This window comes from Acartia tonsa, chromosome 5, assembly GCF_053477335.1.
Source record: "Acartia tonsa isolate MP-2025a chromosome 5, ASM5347733v1, whole genome shotgun sequence".
Taxonomy (NCBI): domain Eukaryota; kingdom Metazoa; phylum Arthropoda; class Copepoda; order Calanoida; family Acartiidae; genus Acartia; species Acartia tonsa.
Genome location: NC_137264.1, coordinates 38,096,972 through 38,106,132, shown reverse-complemented (window position 1 = coordinate 38,106,132; position 9,161 = coordinate 38,096,972). Strand labels below are relative to the sequence as shown.

At 28.9% G+C, this 9,161-nt stretch overlaps 3 long non-coding RNA genes across 3 annotated transcripts; all 3 read left to right on the top strand.

The window, feature by feature from the left end:
- Nucleotides 1–1,478, top strand: LOC145319437 (uncharacterized). Its single transcript, XR_013879846.1, has 4 exons — nucleotides 1–40; nucleotides 472–615; nucleotides 915–1,006; nucleotides 1,339–1,478. It is a non-coding gene; the product is annotated as an uncharacterized LOC145319437 (long non-coding RNA).
- Nucleotides 1,479–2,606: 1,128 nt separating this feature from the next.
- Nucleotides 2,607–3,912, top strand: LOC145319436 (uncharacterized). Its single transcript, XR_013879845.1, has 3 exons — nucleotides 2,607–2,700; nucleotides 3,111–3,251; nucleotides 3,576–3,912. It is a non-coding gene; the product is annotated as an uncharacterized LOC145319436 (long non-coding RNA).
- A 3,031-nt stretch (nucleotides 3,913–6,943) lies between these two features.
- On the top strand, nucleotides 6,944–8,230 carry LOC145319435 (uncharacterized). Its single transcript, XR_013879844.1, has 4 exons — nucleotides 6,944–7,015; nucleotides 7,473–7,611; nucleotides 7,756–7,894; nucleotides 8,112–8,230. It is a non-coding gene; the product is annotated as an uncharacterized LOC145319435 (long non-coding RNA).
- Nucleotides 8,231–9,161: the final 931 nt, after the last annotated feature.

Here is a 9,161-nt window from a genome sequence, read left to right as displayed (position 1 = left end):
TTTGTCATTCTATTAAGAGAAGATACATTAATAACACAAGGTAAAACATTTTCCTTTGCATCTAATTAGTATAAAAATATTTATACATCCTAAATTACAAAAAATACGCCTACTGTAGATTAAATTATGGGTTGAAAAGTTTGGACACAGCTAGTTTAGAACTAACCCATCACAATATAACAAAAGTAACCAAAGTTATTGAGCTAACCAAAAAGAAAACATTTTTATAAAACGATGGGTCCCATGTCCATTCCTTCCCTCTGTATTATAAAATAAAACCAATTATATTAAAATGTATTCTAGGTACTTTTTGTAACTATTCTAATCATAGTTTTACTATAAACCACCAGAGTCTATTAGAGGCTAAATTTTAAATTATTTCATAATATACATTATGAAGAGCTGCTCTTCTTGTTGTTCCGTCTTTATGAACACTAGAGCTACCAAGTGACTAAAATTTGAACTATTTAGATGCTGAAGAATCTGATTGCTGTACTTGTTGTTCTCTCAGTTGTACTTATGTGCACAGAAGCTGCTTCTCTTGAAGGTGTTGCTGAAACAAGCAACAGATTTTTCTTCTTTGCCATTGCCAAGGCCAGATGCTACAACACTTGTGTAAGTATAATTAATTCAATAATCTAATGTAATTATGAGTTTAGGGCCTTCTCCCAGCAAAGATGGTAAGCCCAAACTTTCTTCTAGAATGAAAAAGATTTTTAATTAGCTTGCTGAGTTATATCTATTATATTGAAAATTGACTAAAAAAATTATACTTTTCCTAAAACCTGGCAAGACCTAATATAACATTCTATAAGTCACCTTACCAAAAAAAGGCTAAACATCCACAAGGACAGCCAGGTTTCTAGCTTTAGTAATAGAAATAACAAAGAAGCTTTTTTAATGAAATAATTTAGGCTGCTGTTAGCTTTGCATCCACCACTAGCTGTACTCTTATCTTCTCAACTCTTCCTTGCAATGTTCTCTTCCCATTTGCTGGTTAATACAGGTAGGCATCATCTAGTCTAGCAATGATGGTAGGTTTAATAAAATTATCAAAAAAAAACATGTTACATTCAATGTTCAATTTACTTTCTCAAAAAAAAAGTAGAAAGCAGTGGTTTGTGATAGTTTGTCAGAAAGACTAACTTTAAATTTAATTCTTAGTAATATTCATCATCCCCATCCTGGTTATCTCTTCTTCCCTTAGCATAGGCCACTCACAATACTGTTTCAATCTTCTTTGGATATAGCAAATCTAGAGGCATCGCTGAAAGATGAGATTTTCCCAGTCTTAGTAACTTTACAATCTAAAAACTCAATATTTTTTTTTGTTTTTAGAACACCATCCATACCCTGATGAAAAGAATGACTAGAATGCCCTCTGGACTCCATTTATTATATCTGTATAATTCAAATGTTTAAACTTATTTTTAAAATGTTTAACTTTTTTTCAATCAATAAAACTTTTCAAATAAAAAGTCTTTTTGTAAATATAAATAGTAAACAACTCTAATTGATAGTCTTAAAATACAAAATACAAAATCATATATGTTATTTCAATACAGTTGAGAAATTCTGTTGACAAAAGATTATTAATTTGATAATAAACTAGTCACAGTAATGAAATATCTTTGATTGAACAGTATTATTTCTACAGCATATAACTCTAATGACACTTAATAACTTAGCTTCTATACCATAAATAGAACCAAGATGATAATTATACTTTCAAAACTATATAGAACCATTAGCAAAATAGTTTGCAAGGAGATCATTTTCATTCCAATCTTATTACTTAGAGGGGTACTGAGAGTTAATACCATCTGTATGACTAATAATTATTTGATTTTATATAAAGATTTATAAGCTAATTATCTTATATCTTACTTGTAACTTATTGTATCTCTTTTGGCTGCTCTTGATATTTTTGTATTATTTTCATGCTTCACTATTCATGAATTATGTTTCTCTTATTGTTTGAATTACAGAAGAACTTTACATCTTTTATTTCCTTCAAATCAATTAAGTAAACAAGGCTATTAGAATTTTCTACTAGGAACTATACCTCTCTTGAAAATAAGTAAAATCTCAACCAAAAACTAAATCAGTCTTCAGTAAGAAATAGAACTGAATAAATATTTTTTATGTTTATGTTTATGTTGACCTGAAAAAGTTCTGTGGTTAGCAAGATCAAAATGTTTAGTTATTTTTATGTATTATGGTTAATAGATTTATGAAATAACTGGAAATTAACTCTAATCAATCGCTTTTTCACAGTCTCAGAAAATCAAAGTTAATTTATTTGATTTTGCTTCTTAAATTTATTTATTTTATTTTTGCCCACCACATAATAATTTTTTTTTTCATTTTAATTGAGATTATTTTTTTAATCTCTGGGCATTTAACATCCCTTGTTCTGTATTTTATCATTACTCAATATAGTTCATATCTATATGACTCTTTAGACTTTAAAAAAAATGAAAATTCAAGGACAAATTTATATCACCCTAATTCTATTTCATATTGTAAAAAAAAATTATCTCTGGCAAAGTGGCCGACAAAAAGTACATGATATCTCATTTATACATTTATACATATGTTTACATAAAGATATTAACAAAAAATTGTTGAGATGTGTATATAAGTTTGCAAAAAGAGAGTTAGGGCATCATTCAGTTTAGAATATTCAAGACAGTCATGGTAAGAATTAAAAATTTATCTACAAGCATAAACTAAAATTATTTTAGATGAAAACTTTTCAAATCAATTTAACTATAAAAAATTTATATTTGGTACAATAAGTTTTATGTGTAATTGGCAGTATTTCAGTAAAAACCTATTTATCTGAAGGGATTTAACTTCAGGTTTTAATGAATTAATATAAATACTTTTTGAAATTGAAATTATATTTCTCTCATCAACTCTTGTATATAAAACATAAAAAAAATGCTTTGATTTTTTTGTCAAGGTCACAAGAATCACCAAGTAATTAGTAATTAAATAATTTAGAATCCTTTTGTCTCTCCACTTTCATAGTTGTACTTAACCATCTAATAGTGCAATTATTTACTGATTTGTAATTACCAGTGACTAATATTTGAACTATTTAGATGTTGAAGAACTTGCTTGTTGCTCTTGTTGTCCTCTCAGTTGTTCTTTTGTACACTGAAGCAGCTGCGGTTGATGCTCCTGAGCCAAGCAATAGATTCTTCTTCTTTGCTCTTGCCAAGGCTAGATGCTTCACTACTTGTGTATGTATTTTTTTGTTTGTTAATTTTTCAATTCTATTAAGTAAAGCAACAATCCTTTTTTCGCATGAAAACAGTTATGAATCTAAATTAAACCAACAAATTGATTGACTTTGTTGAGATGAATATGCTATATTCTGCAGAAATTTCAACTTGGCCAACAAATTAAAATTATTTAAAACTAATACTTTTTATAATGTCGTCGTTGTTTGTGGCAGTGCAAATTATGCGTTTTTCTAAGAAACTATATAAAATATTTAAGATGACTTTGGAATTAGATGCTAAATATCTGTTAAGTTTCTCAAAGGAGTAATTATTCTTTTCTAGTCTGCTGTTGCCTTCGCCTCCACCACCAGCTGCACCCTGATCTTCTCTACCCTGCCCTGCAACATCCTCTTCCCTGTTAATGCACTCCTGGCCGGACGCTGAATGATGACTCCCAACTAAACCTGTTATCAACATGTTGACATGAAATATTTTTATCATTTTGACTTTTAATGATCATTACTGACCATGAGATTTTAATTATGACTACTGTCAATATATATTGATCCTCTTAATAAAATAAAACTCTTCCTTTCATTTTTAAGAAATTAATATTAAATAAACCACTTTGTCGAAATTTGTTCTTAATTATTTGATTTGAATAAAGTTGATAGTAAGATGATTGTATTAATTATATAAGAACTTTTTTTATAGGTTGTAAATCTACTCTTAAAGCCTTTGTACCTACGTACCAGGAATTGGATCATGATAACTATTAACACCTCTATAAAGATAGATTTAATGGACCATTTTTAAAAGGCGTATCAAAATATACTCTGGCACCTGTAGAATTATACTGCAGAGTTAAAAATAAAATAAAATAACTGACATAATTTTTAATACAGCTAAGTTTCTTTTATTTATTGGGTCGATTTAACTGTTATGAGTAAGAACTACCTTACCCATTGGTAGTAAGATCTTACTGTTGCAAAACAAAAGAAAATTAATAAAAAAATTAAATATGTGTCTACCTTGGTTGTTTTAAAGAATATAATTTAGAGCTAAGAATATTAATAATTGATTCTACTTTTTCAAATATGTATTCAAAACCTTGGAAAAGTTGAGGAGTAGTGTCCCAAATATTAATGTAAGCGAAATTTTGAATCTATTGAAACTAATCAGTCAATATGTTTAAACTAGAGGCGGCGTTCTAAAATTATCCCGCTATTGGCTAGATTAAATATTATTATTTTTCTTCCATTGGCCTATCCCTGAATATTAAACTTTTTCTTCCATTGTCCTATCCCTGAATATCAATCTTTTTCTTTCATTGTCCAATCCCTGAATATCAACCGAACTACAAAAAAAAGTTACTACACATCATTTCTAAAGATTTAATGTCCCTTTCTCTCACTTCCCTTTCCTTCTGTCTTTTTTTAAAATTTCATTATTTTTATTTAAAACCGTATTTATAGTTTTGTCTCTCTCTCTCTTTAAGATATTTCAGGATCTTAGTATTTTTTTGTTTTAAATTATCATACTGAAAGGGTTAAAATATTTAGTTAAATGTTAAATTTTTGTTTAATATCAAATTATTTTAAACTAAGTTTTCTTTGATTTACTATTTTATAAATTTAAATTTTTATGAATAGAAGTTTAATACTTTCATATAATTCAAATAGCAACATGAAATAAAAAAATGAATTTATTCTTCATAGAGTGAAGGATTTTATTAAAGGAACCATGCAAGAGATATACCGCTTTAACTGCTGAAAGACTGACACAAGTAGACCCAATACCCAAAAATTGAAGCCTCCAGCTTCAAAAACAAAAAAGCTATAGACATTTCAAAATCATATTTTTAATACAATGAAAATTTTAAAAGTTTTTCATTGCTAAAATTATTAAAATACGTCTCCTAGAAAGAAAATTACAAGCTTATTTTTGGCAGAAACTTAAGATGCCAACAACTGATAACATTTTTACAATAAAAACACTCTTCTTTATAGTCAAAATCATTGAAAAAATTTGCGTTGTATTGAGAGCACTGTAGCGTGAGAATGCCAGCCTTTAGGATTTCCAGCCAATCAGAAGTCTGAGTCGTCGCTAAGTCCGCTGAACAACCAATCACAGCTGAGCATCTGTATTACCTACATTAGTTTAATTTTTCCTTGCTATGATTATATGCTTTTACTGGCATTCTAAGTTTCTGACAAAGATTATCTTTTAATTCTGCTTCCAAACGACGTAATTTAATATTGAAATTTCCATAATGAGCAATCAAAATCTTTCAAAATTTTCATTGTACTAAAATAATCATTTTGAAATGTCTGTATCTTTTTTGTTATTGAAGCTGGAGGCTTCAAATATTAGGCATTGGGTCTACTCGTGGCAGGCTTTCAGCAGTTAAAGCGGGGTTTTTCTTGCAGGGTTCCTTTAACCGACTTTTCATTGAGAAAAAAACACATAATTTTATACCCATAAGTGCCCAATTTCCACACATTATAATTCGTGGAATCTTTGTGGTGTTCTAGTTCTATTTTCCATAATTTCTGGTATAATCTGACTTTTCCAATCAGAATGCATAAAGATATTTAGTACAAGGAAGTCCAAGCTTTTTTTTATTTTTATTTGTGTAGTAGTAGCATAATTAAAATAGAGTTAGTAATTATACATATTTTTGGGGGGATGAGTAGGGTAAAAAATGAGCCGTATTTTTTTTTGTCAAAATTCTTTGAAGTGAATGGTTAAAATTTTATTTAGGGGTAAAATCTAATGAGTTTTTAAAAGTTGGTAGTGTCTACAGTAATTATACATATTTTTGGGGGGTTGAGTGAGGCCAAAAAATGCGCCGTAATTCTTTTGCAAAATACTTTGGAGTGCATGGTTAGAATTTTATCTAGGGGGTAAAATCTAATGTATTTTATAAAAAAAAATTGGTAGTGTCCACAGTGCTTTTTAATTTATTTGGGGGGACGGTAAACATTAACCCACCACACCCCTCATGGAACGTTCTTGATTTAGTGTTAATTAAATTGAATAATATGTTATTATAATATGAATTTATTTTCTCTTGAAATATTAGAATTAAAACCAGCTCATACCAATAACGAAATTAATTCGGAAGAAAATCACGAAACCTATACTTGTTTTTCAGCTGTCGTTGGGGGGCAACACATCGTAAAATTGACGACCTCTCCATTTGCCCCCCAAATATTTTTTTAGATTTATTTTGCTTGTTGGTTATACCTTATTCCTGATTAAAACAAAACTTTAACAAATTATTTTAACTGCAAAATCTTTTCTATTGTATGAAACTAGATTTTTCTCTCTAATATTATTATTTTGTTGAAACTCTATAAATAACAAGTCTGATGTATTACCTAATGCTAGAAAAATGTCCAAACAACCTTAATTTTTTTTTCTTTTTTTATTATTTTTTTCTTTAAAATTTTTTTTTACTTCTACACATTAAAAAAGTGCCTCATCTAAAGTTTGCTGGATTATAATCCATAACAATAGAGTAAATCTTTTGTCATTTGATTTATTTTGTAGAATAATGAGATTTTGAAATTTTTAATTATAAATTATCAAAATATTTCTTTTCTACTAAATAAGAAAAAAAAAGATAAATCCTCTTGCAGAACTAAAAAAAGAGAATATTATAAAATTTCAAGCGCTATTTATGTTGCATAATCAATCAATATGCAACTTGAGTATAAAAAGGTAGCAAATTCAGAAGAGTCAATAGTCATAGAACTTAGATTAAGTGTTAGCACAAGGTAAGAATATATCAACCTTTGTTTATCTTTTTTTTATTTAATGTTCGTTTTTGTATACTACTTACTTGCTTAATTTATATCTTATTAATATTCTCTCTATATTGTTAGAACTATTTACATTGAAAAGAATTTTTATAATTATAAATAAAAACTTAAAGAAATCGAGTGGTCAAATTTTTGGACTATTTAGAAGCTCATTGCTGTTCTTGTTGTCCTATCAGTTTTACTTATGCACACAAGAGCTACCTAGTGACTTTTATTTGAACTATCTAGATTCTGAAGAATCTATTTTTTGCTCTTCTTGTCCTATCAGTTTTACTTAAGAACACTAGAGCTACCTAGTGTTTTATATTTAAACTATTTAGATGTTGAAGAACCTTTTAGCTGCTATTCTTGTCCTCTCAGTTTTACTTAAGAACACTAGAGCTATCTAGTGACTTATATTTGAACTATTTAGATGCTGAAAAACTTGCTTGCTGCTCTTGTTGTCCTCAGTTGTACTTATGTACACTGAAGCTGCTGCTGTTGATGCTCCTGAGCCAAGCAATAGATTCTTCTTATTCTTTTCTGCCAGAGCAAGATGCTTAGCTACTTGCGTAAGTTTTTAAAGACTACTTTCTTCTATTTTATGTTTAGGAAAAATATAAATATGTGTTATTTGTTAAATTATTTCTTATATTAGGAATTATTATTAACTGTAATAAAATAATGTTCATATTTATTTAATAATCATTATTTAGTCTGCTGTAAGCTTTGCCTCAACTACAAGCTGTACCCTTATCTTCTTGACCCTACCCTGCAATCTCCTCTTTCCCATCCAGGCACTGCTGGCTGGAGCTACTTCAGCACCAGTGATTCTTGGCTGAGAATTCCACGAAGGTAAATTTGTCTAGTTTATAAACCCAATCAAGGACGTCAAAGCTTTTTTAGAGGGGGTTAAAATGAGAGTTTTCAAAGGTTTGATATGGTGTAATCTATGATATTTTTAGGGGTTTTAAAGTTTGAGGGAGTTAAACCCTACAGCCCAGCCCCCTCCCGGCCCCCTTTGTCATCTATATAAATATTTTTTGTTATACTAATATTGATAATATTCCAGGTTTATGACAATGGAAAGAATATTTTGATAATGATATTTGGACAATGGAAAATTTTAAACAGCAATTGTATTATAATTTAATTATTATTTGTAAGTTAAATAAATATTTGAAAAGCTTAGTTTTATGTTTATTTCTTTAGTGCTTACTTTTGTATGTTATTTGCAGATATATTATATATTTGCAAATACATAAAATGAAATAAAAAACTTAAGTGTGCAGATATTAGTTACATAATCAATCGATGAATATGTTAAGTATAAAAGTTTAATGTAAACATCAAAAGTCACCATTCAGTTTCAAATCTGAGATTGATCTTCATTTTTAAGGTAACATTATCAATTAGTATAAAATGTAATATTTTAATAATTATTACGCCCCTAGACACCTCTAAGGGGGGAGGGGGGCTGGGGACAGTAAAGTGTACCTCCCTCACTTTTAATTTTAGTTTTAGTAAGAAGTAAAAAAAAATTTAGAGTTTGTCATTTTCTCTTGGAGCAATTTCTTTTTGGAAACATAGTTATAAACCTTCCCAGTACCTAAACTGAAAAGCTACACTGTAAAGGAGGAACATTATGAGAGATTAGACAAACAGACACAAATACAAAAAGACAGACAAATAGACACACACACAGACAGACAGGCAGTCTTTCTGTTACTTTTATGAAGATTTTATAATGAATCCTGTCATAGAGAATAATCTAAATTAATAAACTTTTGGTTTAGAATCTCTAACAATGCATTTTTAGATGTTTAAGAATTTTCTTGCTGTTCTTCTTGTCCTTTCAGTTGTACTTATGTACACTGAAGCTTCTGCTGTTGAAGCTACTGAGCCAAGCATTAGATTCTTCTTCTTTTTTCTTGCCAAGGCTAGATGCTTAACCACTTGTGTAAGTTTTAAAGGCTGTCGAGTCTATTTATTCTGTTTATTTCTAGTGTTTCATTGATGTTTTTAATATGAGGATGACAGAATTTTACAATCTACAGTTCATAGTCGAATTTTGTTATCACATTATACAGCTATCCAATTGCCCCTTCAGATTTAGCTTCTA